At 47.5% G+C, this 27,598-nt stretch overlaps 1 non-coding gene across 1 annotated transcript; it reads left to right on the forward strand.

Moving 5' to 3' along the window:
• The first annotated feature begins 15,706 nt into the window (after positions 1–15,706).
• Trnat-ugu (transfer RNA threonine (anticodon UGU)) lies at positions 15,707–15,779 on the forward strand. The gene has a single exon. It is a non-coding gene; the product is annotated as a tRNA-Thr (tRNA).
• Positions 15,780–27,598: the final 11,819 nt, after the last annotated feature.

The following is a 27,598-nucleotide window of genomic DNA, read 5'->3' on the forward strand; positions in this document are numbered from 1 at the left end:
GCCCGTTATTAACTCTCTTGCGGCTACTAATGCAAGTACACTAGCAAGGTACCCACTACGCCACAAATAATAATTTTTGTGAAGTTTGGGAGCACCCACCACGACATTACTCGTCATTCTGCGGAGAAGCGACGTGCCATCTGTAAGGCATTACGTGCAGTTTCTTGATGCGTCGGCTGATGAAGATGAAGAATTATGACTGAGCCATTTGTAATGGATTGGAAGCTTTAAAGCACCCACTAGTTACGTAATTCGCATCGTGCAATGCCCGAACATTATTTTACTCTCCCACCACGCTATGTAACATAGGTTAACGTGAGAAAGAGAGAGAGAGAGAAAGGGAAATAACTTTACTGAGACCCTGAGGAAATGAATCATGGGAGCCTTACGGGCTTCCTTGGCAACCAATAGAAGTGCACTTGCGAGGAAACCACTACGCTATAAATCATCATAACTTTTGTGAAGTATGGAAGCAGCCCCTATGCAATTTTTCGTCATTTTGCGGAGAACTGTGGTACATTCTGAACACCTGTAAGGCATTATGTGCACTTTGTTGATGCTGTGGCTGATGACGATGAAGAATTATGGCAGAGAGCCCTTTGTAATGGGTTCAAAGCATTGAAGAACCCACTCGTTGCGCAGTTCGCATTGTGTGACGCCTGGTTACAGAATTCGCGTTGTGTGACGCTTGGTTGTTGCTTTACTCTTCTACCACGCTACATTACATGTTAATGTGGTTCCTTCCCGACATGAAGGCTGTATAGGGTCTTTTTGCAAAGCAGGGTCAAGCACCGGCTCTGAGGTAGAATACTGGGCTCCCACGCAGAGGGCCCAGGTTCGGACCTCGTTCCATCCTGTAAATTTTTCTTAATTCGTTTTCTTTTTCTTATTTCGAGCGATACTAGTTACGTACACAGGCGGCGGCGGCGGCGAACAACTACGGTGCCAAAAACGGCCCTTGTTGGGATCTCATAACAGCTTTCGCTGTAAATGTAACTCTGTTACGGTTACAGTTACAGAGTTCCCAAAAGTATCCTGTTACAGTTAGAGTTATTGCGAAAAATAACGTATTTACTTTTCCGTTACTGCATAAAATAGGTAATAGATCACAAAACAAACTATATTATTTATTTAATCAAAATGTGCGAAGGCGTGCGGGTAGTCAATATTGCACGTGGTAAAACCCTAAACGAAGGAAACATATAAAAAGGGAGCCGAGCACAAGCAATCCTTGTGTACGCCTGATTCTGCCCTTGGATATTAGAACTGGAAAGCGTGGTTGATGATTTGGAACGACAGCAGTATCCTACGACGTTTACTAACGATACCCATAAATGCACGCGAAGAGGAACAGGGAGCGCGTCACGAGCGAAGACGACGTCTATTGTGCCTATTCCCCATGTTCAAGGTGTATCAGACCCTGTTCGGAGAGCTTTGCGTCCGCTGGGCATACAAACCGTTTTTAGGCCCCGTTATATCTTGAGACATGGGTTCGCGCAAAACCCGAAGACCATACACGTGCGGACGATCAGAGTCAATCAGAGCGGGGTCGTCTAAATGTACAATGTGGGGATTACGGCGTGACTTACATCAAAACAGGCAGGAAAAACGCGATGTTGCTAAAGCAACCCATGCAAAGCGTTGCTGGACAACAGCGCGTAGTTTTAACTTAAACAATGGGACGACTCTGGCTCGTGAACGAAGGTAGGGGGGGGGGGGGGAAGAACACTCCTGGAATGGTGGTTCATTCGCCACCACGCGTGGGCTTGCAACAGCCTGAGGATGCCACCTGCATAGGAGGCGAAACGTCTATGTCATATTGTTATTAATTGCTGTGTTATGTCGCAGTAATTTAGAATCAGTTCCACAGAGATTTTAAAAAATTGCTTCGTTTGTTGCACGGTATTGCTGGCTCCCAGCCGTTTCGCGCACTGCAGCTTTCTAGCCGCCTGCCAAACAGGATTAGCCCGGAGCCACGGACGAAGGAAACTATAAGATAGGCGTCCTAATGCACCACTGGTACACCAAGAACAAAGCTACAAGCAGAAGTGACAAAAATTATATTTAAAAAAAACAAAAAAATAGGGCGTAGCTAGCTGTTCAGTTGCAACATGATTGACTTACGATATGACGGATTTACGAAATTCCAACCTCCGACCTCGGCCTTCTGCAGGGAAGATAGTCCTCTTAGCGATCTCCTCTCCTAAACGGCGAGGGGAGCTCTATTGGGGAAGGTTCAAAGATGTATACAGCATATGATAAAGAAGGAAGTTCGAAAAAGTGGAAAGCGTTTGAAGTCAGGATTTAACGAGTGTTGCAGTTGCATAATTTTTTTGCAAAAACTGAAGTAAATGTAACGGTGTTTCCCGTTACAGTTACCATGTAAAAAAGTAACAGTGTTACAGTTACAAGTTCCTCTAACTTAAAAGTAACTAGTTACAGTTACAAGTCACTGAAAAAAGTAGCTAGTTACCGGTAAAGCGTTACTAGTAACTAGTTACTGCCCAAGACTGGTCATGAGTCTCCAGTCGCACAGGATGGCCTGAGGCCTCTGTGGAGTGACAGGGAGGAGGACAAGAGGAGCGGGGAAGGGCATAAATGCTAATCATGTCCTCGCACGGTACGTTTTATGCGAAAAAGTTTCTTAACCCAATCATAAAGCACGTTGACGTGTTGACTCTACTAGAATAAAAGGCGGTTCATATTTACGAATACAAATATTAAACATGCCATGCCAGACGCTACAAAGATTGATTAGGCCACATCCCGTCAAACTGGTCGACAGCATCAAGGTGGAGTCGCCACAAAAGTTTCATTTTTGCATCATTCTCTGGCATCCGCAATGAACCACTATTTTTTTTTATTAATAAATGTTCTCTTTCTCTCTACTTTATCATTGATGCTTTGTCATAACTTCGTATCTGTGAATATTACAATTTAGCATTTCCCGGAAAACACAGGTATTTTTCAGATGATAGCTATACTGCCTCAACAAGGGCACGACGCCGGCGCCGTTTACTGGCCACGGGAGCTGACCCATAAACGGAGTACCAAATTTTAGACCTCTACAAGAGCGAGCTTCAAACGTTAAGAGGACAAAAAGAAAGGCAAAAAAAGGTAAAGTGAAATGCATTAATGAAAGGGCGCCTAAACCGAAGAATGCGCTTAACTCTCACGTAGAGAAAGTCGAAGCAGCTCAAAGAAGTCACGATTTTTTTCCCACCGAGTTAAGGCTTGTAGCGTGCAGCTTTTGTTACATCTAGGCGAACTGTGTTTCAAGGCGCTTGTTGGCCGTACCAAAAAAAAAAAGAACAGAAAAGAAAGAACTCATAAAGTAAGCAACCTGAATGCGTTGTCGGCGTGCCTGCTGTACCAGATCATAGACTCGTCTTTATTACGTCTGCGCTCCGAAAAGCAGTGCTGTACTTCCTGCCTGTTTATAAGAAACCGGCATTCCACGTTTTGATACATCTCGCAGCCAATGACCCACGTGACTTTTACGTCACCAACATGACTTCCTCTTTCTCCCTGAATTTTTTTTTTTTGCTTCTTTACTCTCCGGAGCCTGGATTGCGCACTATGTGCTTCACGCTTGTTGCAGGCTAGTTTTAAGGCTATACGCGTCTCACGCGGAGTCAGAAGCCTGTGCCATTGTTTCTACTGGGAGGAAGATTGGCTTTATAAAAAAATCAGCGCCTAAGAACTTCGTACAGATGGTTCACCAGAGGAACTGAAACGTGTGGGCCACGACGTTTATCACTGGGTTAATCCAGACGGTTCGTTAAAGCCTTCCTCCAATATAGGTTATGTCCGTCAAGAAATCTTTATTGTCCAATAAGGCGGTGTGCTGAGCCATTTGGTGCAACATATTGTAGATTATTGCAGTTGGTGTAACATATTGTAGAACAGGAAGTAACCTTCCTGTTAGCCTTGTCTTTCTTGTGATCAGGTGGTTGCACAGGCGCGATTCCGTGCTCTCGTGTGAGAAAAATTTCCAATAAACTGCAGTTGTAAGTTGAGCCTCTCTCCTGTCAACTTCTTTACGTCTATTTCTGCTGTTTTTCGCTCGTACAATCTGCAATATCTTTATTGTCGTTTGCCGTCCGTGTGTTGTGTTCATTTTTAGTGGGCCAGTGGCGCATAGTGGGACTTGCCCACATTCTGTGACACCTACGCGTTAGGAGCTTTTGCGTATACATACGACGAGCTAATTTTCGTTTCGTCTAGCCATATATAATCTCGCTGTAAAAAGAAATATGCACGTGAACTGTCGTTTTAATTCCGAACTGATTACTACTCGCATGCTCACGTGATGCTTTGTAGAAGCGGTTGGAGCGCGTAAAAAACGTTCCCCGATTGTTCGCTAGCAGTTTCCGAACTTGATTAGAAATAATTTGAATTGTACCGAAGTGCCTATTCCCATGATAAGCCCATTTTAATACATGGTACAACCTTCATGCATTTTGTCAATAATCCTATATGAGTAATTTGGTATCATGTGCTTGGTGCAATGAAATGATCAGAATTTGCCATGGGATTACGCGAAACGATATTCTATCAGTAATAAAGTGTCACATGAGCTACCGTTCGGGCACCCTCAGGCCGCAGGATGCAGAACTTTCGAGGTTCTTGTAGTTCATGACAGAGACAAGCGCGAAAAATTAACTTTCTGAGAACAGGACGAGTTTCATGTAGTGTACAAGACGCGCATCACAGGCGTTGATCACTAATTGTCAATGCAACTTTGGTTAACAGAATGAGACAGCACCTTCGTGCATCCAACAATACCAATAGCGTCTACTATGCAACATCTCACGGCTCGGATATGCGAATTTCGCGCAAGTATGCAATTATGGCAACAAAAGAAATGGGATGTTGTCCCCGAGGGCAGGATATGATACCGTGGACTAGCTTGTAAAGAAATAAGAGATCAGAACGATTTCGTCGGCAGTGAAGTGATGACAGTGATAATGATTCAGCAGTATTTGAACGAGATCCAGAGTCATTTTTAGCAAAGCGATGGTTATATATGCTGAGGATTTTTTTTCTCGACTCGTTCAATGGTGTTACCTCTGGATTGAGCAATGTCATTCCATATCACGGACGCATACTCAAGTTGCGGAAGACATATTGCCGTGTACAATTTGTGTAGGGCCATGGGAGACCTGAATTCTCGAGATATTCTACAAACACATCCGAGAGAACGAAGGCCCCGCATAGCAGCACGCTTAACATGAGAAGAAAAGTTTAACGCGCTGTCAACAACAACACCGAGATCACTGATTTCATAAACCTTGCATAACGGCACAGAATTGACAGAGTATTGAAATGACACGCTAGATGTTTTGCGAGTGATAGACATGAATTTTGTCTTTGAGGTACTCAGAGAAAGGTTATTGCCGTTGCACCATTCGGAAAAAGAACACAAATCTGACTGCAGCAAGCGACAGTCGTTAACTGAATGAATTTCCTTATATATCTTGATGTCATCGGCATACAAGAGGAAAGAAGAATTACGAATGGCAAAAGAAACATCATTAACATAAATTAAAAATAGGAGGGGGCCTAATACCGACCCTTGAGGGACCCCACTAGTCACTTTATACAAAGAGGTTTGGCCATTTACGGCAACATAACAAGATCTATTGAGCAGATAGCTGTGCAAGGGATTCAGAATCAACAAGTCAACGTCAAAGTTCGCAAGTTTAACCATATTCAGTGCGTGGCTGACTACGTCAAAAGCCTTGCTCAGGTCACAGTAGATTACGTCAACCTGTCCTCTCTGAGAAATAGGTGTGGAGATCTGCGTCATGAAACTAGCACGATTTGTGGTAGTTGAGCGGCCAGCAAGAAAACCATGTTGATTTGGAATCAATGAGTTTTTCACACTAAAAGACAATATTTTGTGAAGAGCCAGTTCGAAGATCTTTGATGTGGCACATAGTAGAGAAATCGGGCGATAATTAGAAACATCTGTCTTAGAGCCCGACTTAAATACTGGGAAAACAGGAGCAGTTTTCCACATGCTAGGAAATGTGGAAGTGTCCAGGCAGTTATTAAATATCGTAGTCAGTACACAAATATACTACCATAAGCTTTTAGCATGGCGGAGGGGATGCCATCTGGCCCACATGATAAGGATGGTTTTAAGCGCTTAATGCATTCGCAGATAAGATTTTCATCCAGCGACAAAGCACTGGATGAGCTAACCGCCTTGGGCTGTTGTCTGATATCAGTGCTAGAGTCTGAGGCCTTATAGACCAGAACACAGCGAATTCCATGCGCATCGCCATATTTGCATCGCGCGTCGCGCCATCTATCGCACACGCGACGAAACAACACGCGCGGGCTGCCACGCCAGCAGACGCTACACAGAGCAAACGTGAAACTTCCGAAACTCAGCCCGTCGGAGAGCGTGTTTCACGTCTTTTCTAGCCTGGACATTTTCGCTGATTTTATTGGAACATCAAGAACATCTTCCTCATGCAAGTCCACAATGTATACAGTACGTGCTGAGTGGGTTGCGGAAGCAACCTCGTCAGATACGTACGCTGTTACATTTGTAAAAAAAACGTTCTCGCTGTAGTCCGCGTGAATCGTAATTGCAGTGCAGCTCGCGAAGGAGTGAAACGATGTTTTGTTGCCCCATATGACAAGTTGCGCACAAAGTTTTGTGAAAGCTCATCATTTCAGCATGCATCGCGTAATAATTAGAGTACGCTTTACGGGTAGTTTCGCGGAACGTAATTTTTGTTTCACGGGCGCTCTTACAATAATGCGTTTTGCTCACAAAAGCGTGCTATCAGAGAGTATAACCTGAAGTATCGTTCAGCGATTCCTTTTGGAAGCTACCTGCGCTATTTTATTCTTGTAACGATGGCGCTTTACAAGCGAAACTGTGCTACTCTTAGTTAAGCCGGTTAGCTACGCCTGCGACGTAAAGGACATTGGCGCGAGTACTGTTTACTTACGTGCCAATATATGTATTATGTGCAGCTGGATGCCTCGTGTCCAAATAAATTTGGGGACATCAAACACTGAAATGAAAGCACGAAATTCTGGACAGCTGTTGAGGAGCACCGTGCCATTTATTACATTTTGAATACGAAATCTCGAAGGCGTGGATGCTATCAAAAGCACTAAAGCTTAATACTACGTTGAAAGCGGCAAAGCATGCTGAGTGCTTGTGCTTGAAAGCACTACCTTGCACTAGATTTTCGTCAAAGGAAACGCTCAAAGGTACGAAGTGCACCCCCACACAAAGCTGACGCCTGCCTTCAACCCAGCTGCGTGTCACGCAAATTAGGTTCGCAAAATGAAATAGGTGGGCATCACACTGCAGAATACACGCTGTTAGTGTACTTACTCACGCATTTTCACTCGGCTCCTAGTTTTTTTGCTTGAATCACAGTTATCCACTCGCGGAGAAGCTGAAAACACCGCACCGGCATTATTTCCGTGGCGCGTCGTAATCGTCGCAGACAACGCTAATATCCTCTTGTTGCGCAGCTTATTTTGGCAACCAAAGACGACGCAGTAGTGCCCAGACAAGCTCTTATACGCTCAAGCGGCGTGAACGGTTCTTTTTCGCACTTTAAGGCCTCAGAAATGCAGCTTGCCCTGTTTACTTGGTGCAGCCCGCGCGCGCCTTGGCAGCCCCGGTCAGCCCGGCGTCTGGGTGCGAGAGTATCCGCTCGGCTCGCCAGCAGCCTGGGTGCGAGACAGGCGTGCTCTGGGGGGCTATTTTGTACGCGTTCTAGCATAGAACGGGGAGGAGGATCGAACAAAAGGAGGAGAGGAAGCCACACGGGATTGGTCGAGGCTATACTGACGGTCAAGACGTGAGAATAGCCACAAGTTTTGCTTAGAACGGGGAGGAGGTGTTAGAACAGTCTCCAGCCCCGTTCTATCGATAGAACGGATACAAAACAGTCTCCGCAAATGACTTGGATTGGATCGAAACGAAAGCGGAGGGGTGGGCTACCCACGCATCTCTCTACAGCGCTGACATTTTGCGAAAATGGCGTCTCCGATCTCGTTCATGCCATTTCGTGTCGCCTGCGTGGCTGCTGCAGTCACGCAGAAACGAAGCCCCGAGGTAGAAGATGCGTTTGAGGTCATGACTGAAGAGGCGGACTTGGTGACGGGGCCCTCGCTGTTCAGCGCGTCGGGCTGCTCGCCCCACAGCCGACGCCTGTCCGCTGCCGTAAATTCGTGCGTAAACTCGCCAGCTCGTACGGCCAATTCTCGATGCTGTTCCGTAAACGAGAGCAGCAACTCTCTCTGATTGTCAGGAACGCGCGGACCTAGTAAGTGCGTGTACTGCGCCATTTCGACAACTGAATAACGGTTCCAATCGTCGAGCCATTTGAATTTTACAAGTACACTAATACCTAATACTAGAAGCACTAAATGAAACAGCGTGGTCGCCAGCGCCACTACCGAACGTCTCATGAAACCAAGGAGGTTATGAAACTGCGACACCCCCTGGCGCTATGTCAAGACATTAACACAAGTTAATTGTTAAAGTCGCCGAGCTCTTCCACTTCAAGCTGCGAAAGACAACGCCTCTGAATATTGATGTTCATTTAAAATAATTGTATATTTATTTATGCATAGAATACATTCCTGAATTCCCGAGCTCGCCTATTGGCTGTGTGCTCCCTCTCGTCCTTTTGTTCGATCCTCCTCCCCGTTCTATGCTAGAACGCGTACAAAATAGCCCCCCTGGTGCATAAACGGATGGGAAATGCGTGGCAAAACAGTCAGCGACGGCATGCACTTCTACCCCATTTGAGTACAGTAGTCTGAAGGACTCTCCGCTTTGCTAGAACGTTTACGTACATATTTCCAAAACTCAGCCGGCCTGTCAGAGGCGCTTTTTTCTAAGAATTCAATATACGAACTATGATGCCGTTTATATAGGCGTTTAGAGAGAGTTCGAAAGAAGCTGAACTCTTCCTTCCACTCGCTGGATGGAGAACATTTAGATTTCCTGTGTGCGTGATCTTTATGCTTCAGTGCACTGATGAGTTCAGATGAGAACCAGTGGGGATATTTACGTTGTTTAGGTGTGTATTGGGGAATAAAATTACGCATGCTGCTCAGCACAAGCTCCGTAAACCGATCAACCTGCTCATCAAGATTTGGTTTGTCAGTAACCTGTGACCACTCAACGGTAGACAAGTGATGATAGAGGCCCGTGTAATCACCTCGCTTGAAGGCAAATCTCGGAGATTTGTTTACGTAACTGCTGAACTCGTTGTTTCGGCTGATGCGGATAATCTTACGTTAAGTGGTGGGTGGTATATGTCCGGACGTACAAGAGAGATGTCGGAGCGGGAAACTTCAAGGGGTTGATTGTTTGACACACACAGGTCTAAGACGTTGCCACTGGAATTGACGACTGAGTTATGTTGCAGTAGGGAATTAAACGCCAGAAAGTCCAAGAGCAGGCTGCACTTTTTCTCTATGAAATGATTGTAATGAGAAAAGGTAAGCGTGCTCCAGTCAATTCCAGGTGCATTGAAATCCCCAAGAACAATAATTCTGTGCCCACTATGAGAATAATAATAATAATAATAATAATAATAATAATAATAATAATAATAATAATAATAATAATAATAATAATAATAATAATAATAATAATAATAATAATAATAATAATATTAATATTAATAATTCCTAGTGTTTTACGTGCCAAAATCGAAGCATTATTTCCGAGACACTTCTAGGGGAGGGCTCAGGACATTTCGACCACCTAAATTTCTTTAACGTGCACTACAGTCTAAGTACACGGGCCTCTAGCATATTCGTCTGCCGTCGACACCAGGCACGGCATAAATTCTCAAGTGCGTTACGACGCTATCGCGCTCCACTCTCGGTGCGCACTGGTTGCAAGGACGGAACTTCTTCCTTCATATATAGGGGGAGGCGAGAAGGCGTGACGTACGGCTGGACGCGTGCCGTCTTTCCGCGCATTAAGGACAGGAAAAAAAATAGAGGGATGGGGAGGGGGGGGCAAGGGGGGAGAGAACAAGCGCGCGCCTCCTCCTCTATCGGGAGCCCTGTCGTGGCGTCGGCGCTAAAGCTTTCCGCTCTGCCGACTTGCAGCAACATGGAATAAACGATATATACCCCGAATTAGGCAGTCTATTATGATCAGAACATGATCAGGTCAAGCATTTATTACGATGTTCTAATGGCGAGGACCTAAATGACGTACTTAAAAGCCACGTTTTGGGGCCGAAAATAAAATACAGTGGAACCTCGTTATAACGAAGTGGCATCGGGGGCCATGAATTAGTTCGTTATATCTGATATTCCTTGTTACAGTAGAACTGAGACCTGCCGTAACTAATCGGGAATTTGGCTCGCACGAAAATCCCAGATACAAAAACGCCTTATTCAAGGTTTCAAACCCACTATGAACGAGATAATCCTGATTTGTCCCCTTGTGGCTTTTCAAATTAAATTTACCGGAACATGAGAAGGCTAAATTACAGCAGAACAAAGTGAGTTTAACAAAACAGGCCTGAGTTTACACATATTTGAAGAAGGATGTGATCTTCCACTTCCTCTGGTGGATTTTAACACAATTCTCAACCAAATTAAAAAAAAAATTGTGGTGGTGAACTGTATTTCAATAATTATTTTGCTTTTTATGCTACCTTGCGAGTTTTGAGCCTCTTGTGATCCAAATATATCTTCTTTAAAGCCGATATCGTGGCAGCACTGTCACTGAAATGAAGCGTGACTAATCGAAGTTCGTGTGGCAGTGGGCTACAACCACACGTAAAGTTGAACAGTGCTCAGGCAGTCACGCTACATTTACTTTTCATATCATGTCGCCGGTTCAACACATTCAGGAAAAGAATACTAGCCCCACCTCTTCGAAAGTTGGGCCTGGAATTATCAGAAGCCATCCTTCTTTCTTTTTGGGGCCACTACCCTGGGGTAAGCCACATTGATGCTTTCCTTGCTGTTCAGGAATATATCATTGCTACTAAAAGAATCTCTTAATAAATTCCATGGGCATTAAATTTTTCATCACTCATTATTGGCATTTCAATTCAATAATTAAATACAAATAGCGTACCAAGGAGTTACATCATGCAGAAAATATAGGAAGAGTTCACCAACTACTCGGCCGATCCCCTCCGTTGGGTATGTGCCATGAGGAGATGACAACAACAACTATTGCAAACCGGGACGTACGCCACTCCGTATTTTGTAAATAAAATTCACCCCGAAAGTGAAATTAGATAAGAATGTGACGCGTGCGATGACATCATTGAAATCAGACACATGCTGGCGGGCTGTCCCGCGACTCTCGCCGACTCCGAAGAAAAATGGATGCACTCGCAGAAGATGATATCCAGCTGTTCCTATCAAGATCAACTACAGGCTGTCCAGAGGGTCCACGATGGTGCCATAAGGCTCCATCGTGGCGCCGTAAGGGCTGACGATGCCGACGTGGACGCGGCCCGCCTGCGTCTGAAAAGACCGGGCTTCACGACTCCTAATAAAATTTTGTGAATGCATGAATGAATGAACCGAAGTTCGTACTAAGTTCGCTATAACAGATAATTGGGTATATCAGTGTTGGTTATGACGAGGTTTAACTGCATAAGCAACTCCGAGTGATGTCTCGTGGGTGCTATAGCTTTAGCGAATGTGACGTTGTTGAGTAAAGAAAATCGTCGAGAGTTATGGGGAGCGTAAAAGAAAAAAAAAAAGAAAGACACAAACTTTACAGCTACAATGTGGGTACGGCGAGAGGGAGTGGCAAGCCTTATTTTCTAAAGTTGGGAATAAAATAAAATACCTTTTATTCTGGTGGGATAACAATCAAGTGAAGCGCATGGTATTCAAAAGAATCAATTCTACATCAGATTTGTTGGTGCGTAGCTTCCGTGCAACCAATCCATACAGGAAACACGAGTGTCACGAGGAGGCAAAAGATTTTGCATTTTCCATAGAGCAAAATTTTAAAATTAACACGGCAGTCTTTCACATATTGCTTAGACAAGAATATTACTTGTGTTATTCCACATCTACTTTGCAATGTAACATCTGAGCCACTGGAGAAAAGGGTCGGAACATTGCAGTACCTACAACCACGTGAACATGCACAGAGCTAGGTTCTTAAAAAAAGTCGCCCGCATCTTCCCACGGGGGCAACTCGAGTAAATGCGTCGCAGAGTGGTGGGGGTATCGCGTGAATGTTGCGCAATTGGGTATGGTTTGGGAATGCTTAATTGTTACACGATGCGCACACCAAGTACGACTTGAACGGCTCCAGCATGCACGAAGTTCCGGGTCCGCAGCTCGCTTCCAACGCTTGCGTTCAGCGTCGTATGCTCGTCTCTTCGTAGCGTTGTCTTCTGCGTTGCTTGCTGTTGTAGACGCCGACGACGGGGAGGGTGGGGTAACGTTGCCTTCAACGAGTGGTGGGACGCCGATTGAAGGTACTGTTGCTTCCATCGCATCTACTCGAGTCAAGAAAAGCGTCAAGTCAAGCGAAAGGCAAGTAAAGACGCCCTTGACTGAATTCCGAACGCGCGCTCCACCGCTTATATACACACCGCCCGCGTTCGAGGGAGAGGAGGGAGGGAGGAGGAGAGGGAGGGAGGGAGAGGAGAGGCTTGCTGCCGGCACAAGACGAGCCGAGCATGCGCAGTGGGGGTGTGGACGGCGCCACCGACGCCGCAGGTGCGACTAAGAAATGCTCCGCATTTAAAATACGGCTATTTTTCGAGAAGGTATGGGCTATGCGTATAGTTATAAGGCCATCACTGCCACGCAATCCGTTGTCAAAGCGACAATGATAAATTTAAAGGTTGCAGTGACCTTGAAGTGATCCTTCCTATATTTGTTTTATTCCATAAGAGTAGAGTAACGATAACTGAGCTGCGAAATAAGCAATGTGTTTGAAAATGTTTCGCTGGGACAGGCGTCAACACACTTGTCTAGAGCGCTGGAACGGCACCCACCAGCACGTTCCAACATGCTCCGGCGACATGTATATCGATGACAAGTAGTTTGAGATAGCCCACACTTAAGCAATCATCCTAAGGTGTCATGCAAGCTACAATTTGAGCTATTTCAAACCAGCTGCAATCGGCAAACGTCATCTGTGCGGTCAGGGGCGCGCCGTTCCAATGTTCCAGACAAGTGTGTTCACCTCTGTACTCTCTTGGGGAGCGTCCCAATATCAATAAAATAGCTTTCATTACTTTACAGCGAGGCTACATATGCCTAACGTTCCGTGTATTTTTCCTGTGCACCAATGAAACCTACGTGGCACACAGATTGGGCAAGCGCTGCCACTCAACACCGGTTCACCAAAGGGGACACATGGGTGGCATACACCAATTGACATCATGCACGAAACGCAAAGTTCATGAGGCAAGTCACACAAGACGACGCAAGTCGCGAAACAAAAAATGCGGCAAAAATACACCGGTACGATGCTACTCAAATGGATAACTTTAATCGAGTATACACAAAATTCAAGATGGACTTTCTCGACTGCAGGCATTTCGAATTTAGTTGCAGTATGTGGGATCGGCTATGGTTAGAGTTTCTGCGCCACCTGTTAAACAACTTCACTGGGCATGACTCTTCCCAGAGTGGTATTGCTCACAATTTTTTTTTCTGTCCGTTTCTTTTTCTACGATGTATTTTTATCTGTAAAGATTCCGGTTCTGTCACTTTCTTCACTGTATATAGGGAGCGGCTGTTACGAGCTGGTCAATGGGTTTCGCGTTGCTCGTTGCATTTATGCGAACGACTGGCACAGGCTACAAAAAAAGACAGCGAATGCTCTGCATTCGCTGTCCAGAACCTGGTACAATTCTAATATGGAGGTTAGAATAGCCTCTCTAGTTCTAGTACTATGGTCCAGAACCTGGTACAATTCTAATATGGAGGTTAGAATAGCCTCTCTAGTTCTAGTACTATGGTGTACCTGAATGGGGCTGCAGTGTGTGGTCTGCGCAGTAACCGAACGGGAGAACCGGTGTCACTTGCGACGACGTCCCCAGAGCAGCGCTGCGATCGACCGTTGTGTCTAGCGCGCAAAATTTAATTGCGATTTGCGCAACTTACTGCAGTTAATGGAGAAAATGATGACATAACACAATATAAACTTAAATAACATGCACAATTGCAACACAGCGATATATTGGGATGCATTATTACAATAAATAAAGCTGCTTCTGCGTCGTCTTAGCTTGTACGTTTCCTGTCGCGGACCAGCGTCCTAGTTCGGATGCATGCTTGCTTCTTTCCATCCCTCCTCTACCTCCTATCTTGCCACCACCCTGTCCCTTTCCCCTAGTGTAGGGTAGCCAACCGTACAAGTTCTGGTTAACCCCCCTTCCTTCTGTCTTTCGTTTTCTTCTTCTTTGCTGCTCTGATGGCGGAAGGCGTAAAAAAAGACCGCTTCTCTCTCCGTTCCATACAGATGCACGCATGTCTGGTTATCACAGCAAGCTGAAATCATGCGACAAAATGCACGAGGAGGTTCGGATGGGTCAACTTCGCTGCCTGGCGCGAGTATATCTACCTGCGTCAGCCAGAAAAGCGGGCGTCAAATATGGATAAGGAAAAAGATAACGCTTTATTACAAATCTTGCCACCTTTCCTTGGCAGAAGTTCAGGGGCAGATATAAGCATAAGCAGGTGAAAAATTCTTAAACAGGGAATGTGGCTGGAGCCCCCATTTCGACAAGCGGACTTGACTTCGTAAAAACAGCAAGTGGACAGTTGTTGCCCCGCTCATCGGTTGATCGCCGGCAAGCCCACCATCGAGAGGGCATCAATTATTGGAAAAAGGCGCATACAAATGAGCATGTACCGCAGCACTTTCGAGGGCCTCATCTCTTTACGCTCTCCGGCACCGCGTTTTTCGCGTATGACGCCGCCGAACTCTGTAAGTTATAAAATATTCAGATTTGCCTAAAAATCGTCGAAAGAATAGATTTGCTGGAGTGTATGCAGAACAATAAGTGCCGCTGCGAAAACACGCTTATTGATTGGATATCATGGTGTTCAAAGCCTGGTTCAAACCCAGCAACGCCAAGAAAATTTGTTTTCTTTCATAGAGTCGCGCTAACAACCACCCCGTGCTTGGACGCAGCCGTCGCCTTTACAGATTCGCAAGCAGCCGTGCGAAACTACACCAAATGTCGTGTGTCCGCCCAAGCACTCAAGCACTCCGATGCCGTACACCTGTGTGACATGGGTTCCTGGACACGAGGAGCTGGAGAGCAACGAGGCGGCACATGCCGCGGCCCGCGATCACGCCTGCCGGGCTATCCCCTCCTACTTTCCAGACGCCAGAACTGCGTCCGCGGAGGCTGAGTCCGTATACATCACATACTCTGCAATACTACAACATCAAAGGCTGGGTAGAGAGTACCCGCGACCACATTCAAAGCTCAACAAGGAGGACAGCACCATACTGAGAAGAAAACAGAGAAACACTTACATCCATGGTATACTAACGCACATACTTTAGTAGTATACGAAGGATTATTGTTCAGCTGCCAGCTCGTAAAAAGATCACGTGCTTCGTGACAACAGCAGGCATAAAAAAAGCGTTCCACACTCGCCGTCATCGCTACTAGCGGCGCTAACACTCGCACGTTTAAAATGCACATGTCATATACCATATAAAGTGGGCGGGGGGATGACCGCCGCGGTAGCTCAGTTGGTAGAGCATCGGACGTGTTATTCGAAGGTCGCAGGTTCGGTCCCTGCCAGCGGCAATTGTACTTTCGTCCACTTTACTTTCTTCCCATTTACATCATAATTACTACAAGATGAAATCCCCTATACTTTCTTTGGCCTTCTTGTCTGTTAGTTCTAATTTATGTTGTAGACATTACCCGACGTTACACAAATAGCTCTGTCCAATTTGCAGCGTACCTGACACCTTGGTTCACCTGATCCTCGGGTGCCCGTGCAATGTGCACACAGACACATCGCCTTCGCCGAATGTCTGTAACGCCAGTCAAGTAAACTAACACCTTCTCGAAACGTGGAAGGCCAAGCTCGTCTCAGAGGACCTGGGCTAACAACGACTTCGCGTCGCCAGGACCAAGGAGGCAGAGAAGCCAGAGGGTTCCTGGAATGAGGAGACCTCCCACCTAGGTGGAAGCGGGACTAGCACCGCGATACCATTTCGAACAATAAACGCTTATTCCTCCTCATTTATACAGTCATTTGTTTATAGCGATGTTCATCTTACGTGACAGAAGGATGGGCTTACATTTCTCTCCTTAAGTCGGCATAGAAATGCCAACTCATTCAAAAGCCCTCTCTAAGAGAAGCCGACGTGGAAGATAGTACATTTCAGGAAAATTCATAAATTTTACGAAAGTTCACGACCAAACTCGCGTTTCGGTGGTCGCGGAATGCGGAAAGCTGCAATATACAATAAAACTAATAATATGTGGAGTTTTACATCCAAAAACCACGATATCATTATGAGGGATGCCGTAGTGGAGAGCTCCGGAAATTGTGGCCGTCTGGTGTTCTTTAACGTGCACTGACATCGCACAGTACACAGGCCTCTAGCATTTCGCCTCCATCAAACCCTTGATCTTTGGGTCAGCAGCTGAGCACCGTAACCGCTTCACCACCGCGGCGGACATACAATAAAACTCCACGCTTTTGCATCACTTCGACAACTCTCAAGGGTGATAGTGTGTGGATTTTTAGGGACGAAGCTCCTTAAAGCGGCACCCGTTCGACCCCGTCGTAGTGCGTAACCAGTCTTAACGCTAGTACCACATCTTGACCTCCAAGGTGGTGCCGGTGGGAGATTTCTCCTGTGCGTTGTTGAACAATAAAAAATTCGCAGCGTGCGCGTAACTAAAAGCCGACTTCTTCTGTCTCTCATTCCCCATTAGCAGCCATTGGCATGTTCCAGTAGGAAACGTTAGTAGGAGTAGAAGTGTAAGTGTTAGCTAAAAGCCGACTTCTGTATCTCATTCCCCATTATCAGCCATTGTTTACCTCCAAGGTAGTGCCTGGTGAGATTTCTCCTGTGCGTGATTAAATAATAAAAATTCACAGCGTACATGTAAAATTAAAGTGAGCTGCAAGTCGCCATGACTCTCATCGACCCTTTAGTATAAACCGGCCCGATCTCACGTCGTTGATGATGTACTGGGCGTGAAGCTGCGCGACGCCGCCGCCAAGATCCTGCCGTACGAGAGCTTCGCCCCACTCATCATCATTCACCCCGTGGATATGCTGTGGAATTTTTTTCATTCATTCATTCATTGCTATGGCCCCTGCCCCTTTCGTGGTGAGGAACTTGTAGCACACATTTAAACGGCACCACGCCAAGCATTTGCCTTATATTGTAGTCGTTTAATTGCTTAAAGAAAAAAAAGTGAAAACCTAATTTCTTCCTTGCAGCACCTTTAATTGGGTACGTTGACAGTAAAGCTGTTTTGGCAGGCAGCCGATACTCTTATATGTAACGAGATCCAGCATGGAGGCTTTTCAGGATCACTTCAGCTGGGTGTGGACTTGGACTTTCGGCTCCAAGTGCAGCGCTGTTCCGCAACGCAGTCATGATGGAAAAGCGCATGGGTGTGCAATCGGTATCCTGTGCGGCCTCTTTAAAGCCTCCGTTGTCTGGCACATATAGCAAAGAATCACGAGTTCATTTGAAGCCACAGATGTGCCAAGGTCACGTTGCGCCACACGTGTTCGCGACGTGCTCGAGTACACAATATCGCATCATTTGCCAACTGATGAGGTAAGTTTCGTTTGTTTGTTTAAATGCGAAGTATATTTCTTAGCGAACCAAAGGCACTTTTACCGTTGATATCTATCTATCTATCTATCTATCTATCTATCTATCTATCTATCTATCTATCTATCTATCTATCTATCTATCTATCTATCTATCTATCTATCTATCTATCTATCTATCTATCTATCTATCTATCTATCTAGCCGCTTAGGTCTGGGGGCTCTCGTGGTCTCTTTAACTTGACACAAACCAAAATTTGCATGGGAGGGCTTTAGTGTATGACGAACACGATGAACAGGTTATATCAACCCAGGAATGGCGATAACAGATTTTCAAAAATCTTTGCGTGATCGTGTTATGGAGCTTGTGTCGCAGAAAATGCGGGGCAAGCGTCGGCAGCGTTGTCGGTGCGGGGAAACAACAGAGGAACGGAAAGCTTGAAAAATAGCTTTAGAGCCGCAATTGAACCCAGGAATTCTGCGTGACAGTCAATTAGTGATTCACAGATCTACGCCAGTGCTTGAAACTGTTTGCGAAAAAGACCCTATCATGACGTCATATCGCGGCAACGTCAACAGTGGTTGCTGTGTTCCCTATTGGCGCTTGTAACAAAGTAATAACGTTTACATATTTACTCTTATGACTCGCCGAGGTATGGTCAACCATTGCTCAACTCCGAGGAATACGACAAAAACCACTTCTTATGATGTGCAAATCATTGGCACGGTAACGTGCAGTTCATTTCGATAAAATTGGTATCTGTGCTCTAAGGTGAGTACCGACGTCACGTCGGACCATAGGATACCATTTGGGCGTCATTGTAGTCGACGTGCCTGGTAAGCCCAAGATCAATCCCGTAGCCAGGGGAGGGAGAGGGCCCTAGGAGCCTCTCTCCCCACCACCCAATTGCTGCTTCTTCAAATAGGTACTTTCTTCAAAATAGCTAGGCGCTTTCCTCAAATAATCAAGGCCGTCAGCAAGTTCTCCCCCAGCCCCCCCCCCTCCCCCGCACCGAAAAAGAATTCCTCGCTACGGGCCTGCCCACGATATACCCATAACTACTCAAAATGCACAAAGAAGTCGGTGCAATTCGCAACGCTTCACTAGAAGCTATAAAAAAATTTGGGGAGGGGCGGAGCATGAATAAGGAAAGGGTGTTTCAGGCCGTTATTGCAGAAATAGCCATGTTTTGGGGTTCAGACGACTCAGTTCTCTTTTCCAGAGCACCATACTTTTACTAAAGTGTACTAGTACACTTGTGCAGTCTAGCGCGGGCGCTCTTCCTGCTGTGGCTTCCGGAAAGGTGACGTGTTTCTGACCCTTTCCACTCCTGCAAGGATGGTCTTCTTGCACCCTCCCCCATTCAATCCTTCCAAGCCGCAACTGGTGGAATTTTACGCGCAATTGGCGCAGTTCGGACGCAAACGGTATTCCTGCTTGTAGCAGTTCGGACGCAAACGGCGTTCCTGCTGGTAGCAGTTCGGACTCAAACGGTGTTCCTACTGGTAGCAGTTCCGGCGCAAACGCTGTTCCTGCTTCTAGCAGTTCGGACGCAAACGGTGTTCCTGCTGGTAGCAGTTCGGACGCAAACGGTGTTCCTGCTGGTAGCAGTTCGGACGCAAACGGTGTTCCTGCTTGTAGCAGTTCGGACGCAAACGGTGTTCCTGCTGGTAGCAGTTCGGACGCATACGGTGTTCCTGCTTGTAGCAATTCGGACGCATACGGTGTTCCTGCTTGTAGCACTTCGGACGAAAACGGTGTTCCTGCTGGTAGCAGGTCGGACGCAAACGGTGTTCCTGCTGGTAGCAGTTCGGACGGTGTTCCTGCTTGTAGCAGTTCGGACGTAAATGGTGTTCCTGCTAGAGGTGTGCACGGGCTCCGGGTAGCCCGAAAGCCCGAGCCCGACTCGGCCCGCGGGCTGGGCTCGGGCGGGCCGACGTATTTTCGCCTCGGGCCCGGCCGGGCTCGGGCTACTTGGAGTTTTATCGGGCCGGGCGCAAAGCCCGACTCAAGCCCGAAATATAGAGAATGAGCGGGAATTCTTTTCGAGCACGCATACAGCGCCTTTTCCGCGACCGCCCTTTACCGCTTTTCCTTTCCATTCGCTGCTTTAAACAAAAGGGGAGCAGGTAAAGCACTGCCTCTGTTGCACTCCGACGAACAGAGAAGTAACACCACCTGAGCTAGTAACAGCGCCACGCGACTGTTCGCGTTAGATTTGAGGCCAAATCTTATATGAGTGAAAATGCACGCGACAGCGACGAGTGACCCGACGTAGATCGCCTTCGTGCAAGCTTGCATGGGCATACCCCATACACGTGACGGCTTTGGCGAGCGAACTCCATTGTTGCTGGCATGAGGCCGTCTACTTGTAATTTGTAATCTGTGCAATAGAGACCGTTCGTCGTGTGTCGTTTGATCATATTTGATATGCTCAATAAAACGCCAAATTACCGGAAAACGATGTTTTGTTTTCGCGGCGAACCTTCAAAAAGCCGGGCCGGGCCGGGCCCGGGATTGTGCTTTCGTACGTCGGGCCGGGCCGGGCTCGCAGCCCTTTGCCGTCGGGCTCGGGCGGGCCTTCGACAAAGTCAGCGGGCCCGGGCCGGACTCGGGCTCGGAAATGCGGCCCGTGCATAGCTCTAGTTCCTGCTGGTAGCAGTTCGGACGCAAATGGTGTTCCTGCTGGTAGCAAGTCGGACGCAAACGGTGTTCCTGTTGGTAGCAGTTCGTACCGACAACGGTTCCGTTGGTACGCAATCGGTGTTCATGCTTGTAGCAGTCGGACGCAAACGGTGTTCCTGCTGGTAGCAGGTCGGACGCATACAGTGTTCCTGCTTGTAGCAGTCGGACGCAAACGGTGTTCCTGTTGGTAGCAGTTCGGACGCATACGGTGTTCCTGCTTGTAGCAGTTCGGACGCAAACGGTGTTCCTGCTGGTAGCAGGTCGGACGCATACAGTGTTCCTGCTTGTAGCAGTTCGGACGCAAACGGTGTTCCTGTTGGTAGCAGTTCGGACGCATACGGTGTTCCTGCTTGTAGCAGTTCGGACGCAAACGGTGTTCCTGCTGGTAGCAGGTCGGACGCAAACGGTGTTCCTGTTGGTCGCCGTTCGGACGCAAACGGTGTTCCTGCTGGTAGCAGGTCGGACGCATACAGTGTTCTGCTTGTAGCAGTTCGGACGCAAACGGTGTTCCTGTGGTAGCAGGTCGGACGCAAACGGTGTTCCTGTTGGTAGCAGTTCGGACGAAAACGGTGTTCCTGTTGGTAGCAGTTCGGACGCATACGGTGTTCCTGCTTGTAGCAGTTCGGACGCAAACGGTGTTCCTGCTGGTAGCAGGTCGGACGCATACAGTGTTCCTGCTTGTAGCAGTTCGGACGCAAACGGTGTTCCTGTTGGTAGCAGTTCGGACGCATACGGTGTTCCTGCTAGTAGCAGTTCGGACGCAAACGGTGTTCCTGCTGGTAGCAGGTCGGACGCAAACGGTGTTCCTGTTGGTAGCAGTTCGGACGCAAACGGTGTTCCTGCTGGTAGCAGGTCGGACGCATACAGTGTTCCTGCTTGTAGCAGTTCGGACGCAAACGGTGTTCCTGTTGGTAGCAGTTCGGACGCATACGGTGTTTCTGCTTGTAGCAGTTCGGACGCAAACGGTGTTCCTGCTGGTAGCAGGTCGGACGCAAACGGTGTTCCTGCTTGTAGCAGTTCGGACGCAAACGGTGTTCCTGCTGGTAGCAGGTCGGACGCATACAGTGTTCCTGCTTGTAGCAGTTCGGACGCAAACGGTGTTCCTGTTGGTAGCAGTTCGGACGCATACGGTGTTCCTGCTGGTAGCAGTTCGGACGCAAATGGTGTTCCTGCTGGTAGCAGGTCGGACGCAAACGGTGTTCCTGTTGGTAGCAGTTCGGACGCAAACGGTGTTCCTGTTGGTAGCAGTTCGGACGCATACGGTGTTCCTGCTTGTAGCAGTTCGGACGCAAACGGTGTTCCTGCTGGTAGCAGGTCGGACGCATACAGTGTTCCTGCTTGTAGCAGTTCGGACGCAAACGGTGTTACTGTTGGTAGCAGTTCGGACGCATACGGTGTTCCTGCTTGTAGCAGTTCGGACGAAAACGGTGTTCCTGCTGGTAGCAGGTCGGACGCAAACGGTGTTCCTGCTGGTAGCAGTTCGGACGCAAACGGTGTTCCTGTTGGTAGCAGTTCGGACGCATACGGTGTTCCTGCTTGTAGCAGTTCGGACGCATACGGAGTTCCTGCTGGTAGCAGTTCGGACGCATACAGTGTTCCTGCTTGTAGCAGTTCGTACGCATACGGTGTTCCTGTTGGTAGCAGTTCGGACGCATACGGTGTTCCTGCTTGTAGCAGTTCGGACGCAAACGGTGTTCCTGCTGGTAGCAGGTCGGACGCAAACGGTGTTCCTGTTGGTAGCAGTTCGGACGCAAACGGTGTTCCTGCTGGTAGCAGGTCGGACGCATACAGTGTTCCTGCTTGTAGCAGTTCGGACGCAAACGGTGTTCCTGCTGGTAGCAGGTCGGACGCAAACGGTGTTCCTGTTGGTAGCAGTTCGGACGAAAACGGTGTTCCTGTTGGTAGCAGTTCGGACGCATACGGTGTTCCTGCTTGTAGCAGTTCGGACGCAAACGGTGTTCCTGCTGGTAGCAGGTCGGACGCATACAGTGTTCCTGCTTGTAGCAGTTCGGACGCAAACGGTGTTCCTGTTGGTAGCAGTTCGGACGCATACGGTGTTCCTGCTAGTAGCAGTTCGGACGCAAACGGTGTTCCTGCTGGTAGCAGGTCGGACGCAAACGGTGTTCCTGTTGGTAGCAGTTCGGACGCAAACGGTGTTCCTGCTGGTAGCAGGTCGGACGCATACAGTGTTCCTGCTTGTAGCAGTTCGGACGCAAACGGTGTTCCTGTTGGTAGCAGTTCGGACGCATACGGTGTTCCTGCTTGTAGCAGTTCGGACGAAAACGGTGTTCCTGCTGGTAGCAGTTCGGACGAAAACGGTGTTCCTGCTGATAGCAGGTCGGACGCAAACGGTGTTCCTGCTGGTAGCAGTTCGGACGCATACGGTGTTCCTCCTTGTAGCAGTTCGGACGCATACGGTGTTCCTGCTGGTAGCAGTTCGGACGCAAACGGCCGCTCTTGCTAAGCGAACTGCTCGAGCAGAGGCACAGCGCCGCCGAACACCGTAATCCTGCTGCGCTCTAATCTCGCGCTAGGGAGTATCGTAACTGTCGATGAAATTTAAAGATGAAAACCTTAGATGCCTCATGAAACGCGAAACTTGACCGGCGTCCCGCGTCGGCGGTGTCAACACGAGTGATTCAGGGAAAAAATTATCACGTGATGACGTCACAGATCGCTAAAATGTGTGACCTCATAATGACGTCACTATGATGTCATTGTTATCTCACATTACATGACGTCACATGGTGAATTCGTGACGTGACATCGCCGCTTGGTCAAAGGTGCGACGACCGCAGAGGCGCTGCAAAACCAGGTAAGGTGCCTCCTATCCTGGAGGCATTTCAAAACCACGCTAGGTGCGGAAAGCTTTCTGCTGGTGGCGGGGCAGGGTCATTACCAGAGGCCGAATTTTTAGGCACTAAAAAAGCTCGTTTTAGGGGCCAAAAATAGGGAGGAAAAAGAATGTTTTAGGCTTCCAAAATCGTAAATATAGGCACAATAAATTTTCGCATAAATGGAAATAATTTCAAACGAACACGTGCGAGACCTCTATCTACGACAGGAAAACAAACGCGTTATTGCTTAAGATGGCACAAAGGCGCCAACATTTGAGCATAGCATGCTTTGTCCCGCACGGTTCGCACTCCCGTGTTCTGCAGAGTGAGTCAAGAGTCCACTGTCGAATCGACACACTCCTGAGTGTCTTTTCGGCATGACTGAGAAGGGCAGAGCAGGAGCAGACAGCCAGATTGCTAAAAGACCAGAAGGGAGGGATTCCTCGGGTCGAATTGCATAGAGCCAATTTCTCCCCTGGCAGTGAACCATTGGCGTAGCCAAGTGGGGGGGGGGGGTTCAACCTCTCCCCCTCCCCGAAACTTTTCAGTTCTTCGTGGGTGTATATACACGCACACATACAAACGCATGTACGAACATATATAAAGTATAGTTGTCCCCCGTCCCCCCGACAAAGATTTCTGGCTACGCTACTGCAGTGAACGCCTTAAAAAGCAAATTACAAACAAAACAAAAGCTGCGTGCACATCCCATTTTTCTTTCTTTTGTTTGCTCTTCACTCTCCTTTCCGCTGACGGCTCTCCGCAGTTTCGCATTCGCTAACCGCTCGGGCCATGTCAGCGCGCCGGCGAATGCTCGCCGGCGTGTCCCGCTTCACTGCTGCTAGCGGTTGTTGGTTGGTTGAACTAGAGGACTAGAGTTGGTTGAACCAGAGGACTAGGTTGAACCCCATAGTTCCCAACAGTCAATCTTACGCGGTAACATGAATAACGGTCTCAAATTGCACCCGAGAGCGAAACTTCACGCTAAATAGCGTTCATAGAAGCGCCAATTTTGAAAATAGGCATTTATAGGCGTTTGTAAGCATTTCGGCACGAACGCCAAAACTAGGCATTTATAGACACAATAAAAACGCCAGGCCTGCGCTGAAACCGCAGCACAGTCACAGCGAAAGCTGGAAGGGCGGCGTTTCTAGAGCCCGTTAAGCTCTCTTGGGGCTTCAATACAAGTACACTAGAAAGGTACCCACTACGCCATAAATCACAATTTTTGTGAAGTTGGGAAGCACCTACTAAGCCATTATTCGTCATTCTGCGGAGAAGCGAGGCACCAGCTACACGTCTGTAAGGGATTATGTGCACTTTTGTTGACGCGACGACTGATGACGATGAAGAATTACGGCTCAGCCCTATGTAATGGGTTGGAATCTTTAAACGGCTCACCAGTTATGTAATTTGCATTGGGTGATGCCCGGTCACTATTTCCCTCTCCCGTCATGCTGTATAACATACGTTGACGTGGGAGAGAGACGGGGGGGGGGGCGAAGAACTTTACTGAGACCCCGAGGAAATGGGTCACGCGCCTATGGGTTTCCTTGGCCACCAATACAAGTGCACTTGCGAGGAACCCACTACGCTATAAATCATTGTAATTTTACTGAGACCCCGAAAAAGTGGATCATGCGCTTATGGGCTTCCTTGGCAACCAATACAAGTGCACTTGCGAGGAACCCACTACGCTATAAATCACTGTAATTTTTGAGAAGTAGGGCAGCAGGCACTGTGCCATTTTTCGTCATTCTACGGAGAGCGTTGGTACCTGCTAAACGCATGTAAGGCATTATGCGCACTTTGTTGATGCTGTGCCTGTTGACGATGACGAATTATGGCAGAGCCTTTTGTAATGGGTTGGAGGCATTCAACAACCTACTCGTTGCGCAATTCGCATTGTGTGACGCCTGGTTACAGAATTCACGTTGTGCGACGCTTGGTGCTTATTTTACTCTTCTACCACGCTATATTGCATATGCTAATGTGGTTCCTTCCCGACATGAAGCCTGTATAGGACCTTTTTGCAAAGCAGTTTCAATCACCGGCATGGCTCAGAGGTTGAATACTGGGCTCCCACGCAGAGGGCCCAGGTTCGAACCTCGTTCCATCCTGGATTTTTTTCTTATTTCGTTTTTTTTTCTTATTTAGAGCGATAGTGGTTACGGACACCGGCGGCGGCAGCGGCGGACAACTACGGCGCCAAAAACGGCCGCTCAAATGATCTCATAACAGATTTCGCTGTAAAACTTGTAGCGCGCTTGGGCTTCGCCTTCAAGAGTAGAACGCGATAGCGTAATCGGACCCCGTGCTCATCGCCTTCTGAAATGCCAGCCTGTCTTTCGTTATCGGTGCATGCCTCAACCGTGTCGTAAGGAAACGAACGACGGTGCGCGTAACACTGGCCGTTTCAAACTATCATAGAATGCCTACTGAAAGTACAGTTGCGCAGTGCCCCATGCTATAATTCTTCCTTTTGCGAATCAGCGAAGGGCCCACTACGCGTCCGTAAGGCAACACGCAAACCTACGGAGCTGCTCACTTCGTTGATGCTTTTGGTGCTGATGATGATTGAACATGTCTGAGCGCTCTGCAACGGATGGGCCTTTAAAACATCCATTCGTTGCGAAATTCACATGTTTTGACGCTTTGCGCGATTCAACGCTTCTTCCACGCAATTTTACATGCGTTAAGGAGACTCCTCCCACTGCATGACATTCATATAGCATGTTTTTTGTTTGTTTGTTTGTTTGTTTGTTTGTTTGTTTGTTTGTTTGTTTGTTTGTTTGTTTGTTTGTTTGTTTTTCTCGAAACGTTTTCAAGCAATGGTGTGGCTCGGTGGTAAAACACCTGCTTGCCACGCAGACGGCCTGGGTTCGATTTTCACTCGAACCAAAGAGTTCATATTATTTATTAGGGGCCAAGCACCTTAGGGTCTCGGCTTGTCAGCGTGTCATGTCATCGTCATCGTCCATTATAAACGGGTAGGCGCCACAAAATTTAGGTAAATCCCACTAATCGCCACCGGTCCATGCTATGCATATTATGAGTTAAAGGTTCGTCGTTACTGCTTAAAACATTATGTTTGGCTTACATAGTCGAGAGTTCGATGGAATCCTCTCTGGTCAGGTAAGGGCATTGTTAAAAAGCAGGTCAGTGACCTGCTTTTTCACTATGTTTGGCTTAGCAGCGGTGTCAGAATTGTCGAAGAAATTTACCAAGGCGATGAAGTTTCTTATCCAAAACCGAAGACACAAACGTGGGTCTCTATACGGTAAAGCCATCTATTTGAAACTCCCCTTCTTGAAACATATCTGCAAAGTGATGGTGCTTTCCTCGACACCAGCCCACTAAAAATGAAGCAGGCAACAGTTAGCCGAGCAAATAGACGACTACGTTAGTGCAGCTCAAACACCCTTTCCTATATGTCATGGGGAACTTAAACCGGACATGTAGGGAAGAAGAAGAAGCACCTTAGGGTCAGCTACATTCCGATGCAGTTTTGCGACGACGTTAGCGGAGCTGGAACACCCTTCGCTACATACCCGGTTTCAGGCATGGCACCACTAGTGCCTCATTAAAGAAATCTCTCTCAAAACAATGTCCGAATTACCTCCGTCAGGCCCCTCTTGTTTCTCTCATTTCCTATTGGCAGCGATTTTGTTGTGAGAAACACCGGCACACGCTGCATGCTTTACGTTAGTGGAGCTGAAACACTCTTCCCTACATGCTTCTCCCCTCCCCAGTTTTTTTATTTGCATCTTTCTAGATTTTCCGGTCACGGACAACGCTGATTTTATCGCTCACAACCAATTACGCCGACGCCGGCACCAGAATTTCTGCGAAACGAGCTCTTTAACGCTATCGCGTTAAAAAGCATTGCACGGCATCATCGAAGGGAGGCCCCCTAAGTTGAGGTTGAGTTTAGTCTGCTGCGTTTGAGCAAGACCGTGGATTTGCTGATAGAAGTTTACTCGACCTCGTAACATACTTAAAGCTTGGATGCTCTTAATTTGTGATGTTTTGTTAACTTGGTAAATTACACTGTAAGCCACTTTGCACCCTTAAGGGGGTTTCAAGCAAGCAAAACACCCTTTTGCCTAACCAAAATTTGCAAAAATTAGGGTGTAAGGGGGTTTTCCTTATAATAGCCTTTATGGGGTGATGTTCTAACTGAAACACCATTTAGGAGTTAAGGGTGTTACGCGTTATCGAAACACCCATGGCCCATACCACAGCGTGCCAGGTGATAAATGGGACTCGCTGATTAAAATATCGTTGGATCTTA

Source organism: Rhipicephalus sanguineus, chromosome 2 (genome assembly GCF_013339695.2).
Source record: "Rhipicephalus sanguineus isolate Rsan-2018 chromosome 2, BIME_Rsan_1.4, whole genome shotgun sequence".
Taxonomy (NCBI): domain Eukaryota; kingdom Metazoa; phylum Arthropoda; class Arachnida; order Ixodida; family Ixodidae; genus Rhipicephalus; species Rhipicephalus sanguineus.